The following is a 6,000-nucleotide window of genomic DNA, read 5'->3' on the forward strand; positions in this document are numbered from 1 at the left end:
ATTCTTGCATGAAGGGAAGACTTTATTAAAACCCATAACCCATTCTATCCTTGCATGAAGGGAAGACTTTCTTAAAACCCGAAACCCATTCTGTCCTTGCATGAAGGGAAGACCTTCTTAAAACCCATAGCCCATTCTATCCTTGCATGAAGGGAAGACTTCATTTAAACCCATTCTATCCTTGCATGAAGGGAAGACTTTCTTAAAACCCAAAACCCATTCTATCCTTGCATGAAGGGAAGACTTTCTTAAAACCCAAAACCCATTCTCTCCTTGTATGAAGGGAAGACTTCATTAAAACCCATTCTATCCTTGCATGAAGGGAAGACTTTCTTAAAAGCCATAACCTATTCTATCCTTGCATAAAGGGAAGACTTTCTTAAAACCCGAAACCCATTCTATCCTTGTATGAAGGGAAGACTTCATTAAAACCCATTCTATCCTTGCATGAAGGGAAGACTTTTTTTAAAACTCATAACCCATTCTATCCTTGCATGAGAAGACTATTCAGACCCGCAGCCCCTTCCATCCTTGCATGAAGGGAAGACTTCATTAAAACCCATTCTATCCTTGCATGAAGGGAAGACTTTATTAAAATCCACAGCCCATTCCATCCTTGCATGAGAAGACCATTAAAACCCGCAGTCCATTCGAAAAGAGCCGTAGCTGTCTCTGTCTCATCCTTCATTTCTCTTCCAAGCACATAAGGACGTGTGCTGTGACCTGTCGTTACACTGTAAAGGAGTGAAATGCAAGAAGATGGACTCCTCCTCTTTCTTCATACACTTTGAAACTTGGCCAGTAAGCGAAAACAGCGAACCGAAGCACATTGCCTTTTTATTCACATCATCTCGTATTTCCAATCCCAACGTGTAACCTTCCCCTGTGTAACGTTTCCAGCCCCTAGATTTACTATGCTTGTCTGTGGTCACGTCGTAAAGTGGTGACTAAACATTTATGATAGGAGCAAAGCTACTTTTTGAAGGAAAAAACAAACGACCGTTGTGTCACAAACAGTGTGATGCATCCAGCCGAGGTTGCACGATAATGATAAAACACACTGAAGGTCCACTCAGACCTGGTGCATGAGCACCAGCACACACCTGCACTTGGCCACAAGAGGGCACCATCGAGGCAGAGAGTCCGTCACAGGCCATGTTATACTCTACCATTGGTCGATTCATGAACCAAAGAAAGGCAAAAACACGCCCCACCCTTCGAGTCATCCAAATGACGCACTCGATGCCGATTGGACCTTCGCAAGTTCAACGGGAGGTCAACGCAATGAACCAAGTCCTCGTAAATTACATATAGTCGCGTGATTTTCGACGTAAACCGCATAATTTCAGCAACAAACTGTTTAAATGAATGAAATGAGACAAGACGATATTCAAAGGAATGAGAGTGCACGGGTAAAGGGTGAGGGCTAACGGAGCACGTACACTAAATGAAGAAAACTTTGAACAAGTACTTCAGAGGGTGGAATATTAACAAGTACTTCTGAAGGAGGGGGATATTTCACATAATCGTATCTCGTGGAAACGAAAGCTTAATTTGGCACTCGCCTCATTCTCTTCCCAAGAACCTTGTAGCCAAGACAGTGAAGTAGGTGACATACTCAGCGATTCCCTTGGCAGTTCCACAATGGATGGAGTGTCACTGTGATCAGCAACGTCATTGGTGGGTGACACAAACCGCACATGCCAGATGGGCAGCGGATGGTGATTGTGGAAGAGAATGCATGTCGACGGTAGAATGGAGGGTGAAAGGGGAGGGAGGTTGATGTGGAGGAAGGGTATGAGGGGATGGGCGAGAGGAGGAAGGGGAGAAGGAGAAAGGGGGTACATTGGGAGAGCTAGGGACAAGGAGGGAAGGGGAAGGGGTGAGAAAGGGAGGAGGAGTCGGAGGGGAGAAGTTTGATAGCAGGGAGAGGAGGTAGAACGGTAGGAGGGGTAGCAGAGGGAGGGGGAGGGATTGAATGGGGTTAAAGGACGGTGGTCGGAAGGGTGTAAGGGAAGGAGAAGGAAGGATAGGAATTAGGGAAGGGATAGACGGAGGAATGGAGAGGAAGGGAGGGAGGGGTGAGGGAAGAGGGAGGGAGGTAAAGGAGGGTAGGAGGAGGGAAAAAAAATAAAGAGGTGCACCTCCACCCATATCCAGATTTACATCTTAACGAAAATCAAATCGATTTGTCCTTGTCACACACCCAACCTGGCCACAACCAGAAAACAACATCTTTATAAACTCAAGTCTGAACTTTCAAACCTCTCTCCCTCCTCAAAATCCTGGTGGTATGAAATCAAATCTGTTTCTGGTGTATGTTCCACCTCCATCCCCTCCCTTACCTCAAATGGCCGCACTGCTGATACCGCACGTGAAAAGGCTGAATGCCTAAACTCGTTGTGTGCAGCAAAATCGTGTCAAAAACCCATCGCTTTCTCTACCCAACTTACCCAGTGCCACCCAACTGTCCCTGGACTCTGTATCCTTTTCTCCTGACAAGGTGGACAACCCTAACAGCTTGCTGTCAATCCTCGACTCAGATTCTGCAACCGGTCCAGACGGCATCAGCCCACGTGTCCTAAAAACCTGATCTTCTGCTCTTGCTCACCCTCTCTCTGTTCTATTCAACCTCTCATTTGCTCAAGGTCATCTGCCATCTGCTTGGAAATCAGCAAACATTACTGCCCTGCATAGAAAAGGTGCAACAACAGATCCCTGCAACTACAGACCAATCAGCCTTCTGCCAATCATCAGCAAGGTTATGGAATCCATCATCGCTTCAGACATTAAATCCTTCCTCTTCTCCAATGGCTTGATTTCCAATCATCAATTTGGTTTCAGACCAGGTCACTCTACCCTGGATATGCTGCTTCTGCTCTCCCAAGAATGGATGGAGGTCCTCAATGCCAGACATGAAATCTGAGCCGTATCCCTTGACATATCACGTGCTTTTGACACGGTCTGGCACCCTGCCCTGCTCACCAAACTCTCTTCCTATGGTATCCAAGGCCATCTCCACTCATGGCTCGCAGACTTCCTCTCCTGTCGCAGTCAACGTGTGGCCCGAAATGGAGTTCTTTCATCCCCTCTTCCTGTCCAGGCTGGAGTTCCTCAAGGTAGCATTTTGGGCCCTGTTGTTTTTCTTGTTTTAATCAATGATCTCTCCGACTCTGGAAAATCCTTTATATATCTATGTTGATGACTCCACCCTCTGCCATACCATCGGTCATCCCTCAGACCGGCAAGCAGCAGCTTCTTCGCTCACTGCAGATCTGGGTAAAATCACAAACTGGTCGAACACGTAGTACATGTCTTTCAATCCGGACAAATCTCACACTCTCACTATGTCTCTCCGAAAGGACTGTTTAGAAACCCCCCTTCCCCATCCACTTTGTCAACAATCCTCTGGAAGAAGTCCTTTCTTTCTGGCTTCTGGGTCTCACTATCTGCCATGACCTTTCCTGGGAAAGCCACATTTGAAACCTCGCCACCAAAGCCAGTCGCCGACTGGGAAACCTCCGTCGTGCAAAGTCCTTCCTCGGCCCACCTGAGCTTCTGACCACTTACAAAGCTTTCGTCCGCAGCTTGATGGAGTACTGCTCTCCCCTCTGGGCTGGTGCTCCTGCCTCCCCCCTTTCTTGGCTTCATGCTGTGGAAACCAAGGCATTTCGGATCATTGGCATCTCCCGCAATGAGGCCGAGTCTTTGGGCCTCTCACTCTCTCACCGCAGACTGGTCGGTGGTCTTTCTGTCTTCGACTGTCTCGTCTCCTCTCCAGCCTCGCCCCCCCCCCCCCTCTCTGCAATTTGTCTCCACCACATTTCCGCATGGCGCTAAAGGTCCGCGAACAACCCCCTTCTGGTAAAACTACCAAAATCACTGCTCACCTTCACTCTTTCATTCCTCGTTTTTTTCACGCCTTTGGAATAAACTCCCTCACTCTATTGAATCCCATTCTTCCGTCCAGGCCTTCGAAACAGCTGTTCACCACCACCTCTTATCATCCCCCCATCCAAATCCTTGATCTTTTCTACCCCCAATAATCTACCCAAGCCCACCTCCTTCAAATTCCCTGCCTTCCTTCCTGAAAGTCTCTGTAATGTCCATCTTGTATTCCCCATGTTCCCCGCCCCATCCCTCTCCCTTCCACAGATCTAATGTCTCTGTTCCCCACCGTTTTGTCCTTCCCACCCTTCTTGTCTCATGCCCCCCCCCCTTGCTGTGCGTTGTGTGTTAGCTCTCATACGAGCCTCGACAAGGTATACAGAAAAAAATTAAAAATTTCGTCCAAATCCATCCATAACTTGAGATATCATTTTTGACCCGATCTCTCAATGGTGAAGAATCATTCAAAAATTCTAGTAGCCGGATCCAGATCCGTCCACAACTTTGAAATATCCTGCACAAAGACAAACAGACAGTGGTGAAAACAACCTCTGTCCACCCTCGGTGGGTGGAGGTAATAATGCAGGAAGAGCTGGGGTTCTGGGGATAATGGGAGGGGAGCCATTGGGGCTGGTGTTGTGGGAGCAAAGAGGAACCAGGAGAATTTGGGGGTGAACAAATGGAAGCAGACAGTAAGAGTTGAGATTGCAAATGGAGAAGAAGTGGTTGTGCGGGTGAAGAATGGCGACATGAAGAACTGGCACGCACGACCTATCCAAAGGTGAGATCTTGACTTTTTGCTTGGGCACGTTACTTTCAGCATCAAGCTGTCATTTCAAGTAACTGCAATCACCATAATTCAAGTCAGCCATTAGGTAGTAAAGTGGTGATGAGCACACAAAAAAAAAAGCACTTGATTTCAATTGGAATGCATGATTATGTGAAAAAAACCAACACAATGCAAGCCCATCGTACCTGTGCCACTCTCACCCAAGTAGGTGGAATCGATTATAAACTGAAGTTGAAAGACGATTTACAGCTGGATACCCTGGAGGTAGACACACTGCCCTCTAAACTGTGTAGCCTGGGTTCAAATCCCAACTCAACTACAAAATTCCATTCTGTGGTTTCACTGGCTGGACGAGTCATCAATGTGTGTGCCATACCTCGGAAGAGCGTTAAGCCAGATGTCCATCGGCCCACATTTGTTGGCGGATGTTAAATATCCCACGGTGTCCTACGTGAAGAGTCGAGGAGAGGAGTTATCACCTAGCGGCACCCAAACAAATTCCTGCTACAACTAACAGGGGGGCACTCCACCAGCAGTACAGCCCCCACCACCCCACACCCACAGCCGATGATGTAACTTGCAGCCACAAGTTGTACACGAGAAGAAGAAGAATGGGTTTGAACAGGTTTCCATTGCAATAGCCTTTTTCAAAACATGTCGTGGGTTTTTAATCTCCACAATACCAATCCATATCGTACAGCCGGCTTTACGTACCTGTCCGAAGGCCGACGGGATTGAGATGTAGCACCCACTGCGGGATCAATATGAGAACTGCAGTTTTTAAAGTCTGCAGAATGGTCGAGCTAATGGTGTGGATAAAAATTGTGTGTAGTGTTGTTGGTCTCATTAGTGTTAGGATTCTTGGAGTAAGTAGATCTAAACCTCAACAATAAACACGTCCACATGGTGGGATGAGAAATCATTGTTAAAAGCAAACTTTGTACCCCCTTAACAGCAACCCACTTGCCCTCATACCCAATATTATATCAATAACAATGCCTAATGTGTGTACAGTTTTTCAATTGACAGTGCATGGTATAGAAACCTGAGACTCCCAGTACGACGAACTATGCGCTCAGATGGGAACACCAAACAGTCCAATCCTATTTTAGAACACATTGTCGATGCAACATCATTTTGCTCATACTGTAAGTGGCCATTAAAAGCCCTTGAAAAACAACCAAATGGCTACCATTACAACAAAAACCAAAAGGCCGTTACAATCGGCAACTGTGAAGGCAGGTGTAAAAAGAGAGAGGCCTACCAAACTTGTGGTCACAGCAAACGGACGTCATGCATTGAGGCTCGCGAGTCCCTCGGTA

Source organism: Eptatretus burgeri, chromosome 3 (genome assembly GCF_056783735.1).
Source record: "Eptatretus burgeri isolate ZD-2024b chromosome 3, Ebu_testis_v1, whole genome shotgun sequence".
Lineage (NCBI taxonomy): Eukaryota > Metazoa > Chordata > Myxini > Myxiniformes > Myxinidae > Eptatretus > Eptatretus burgeri.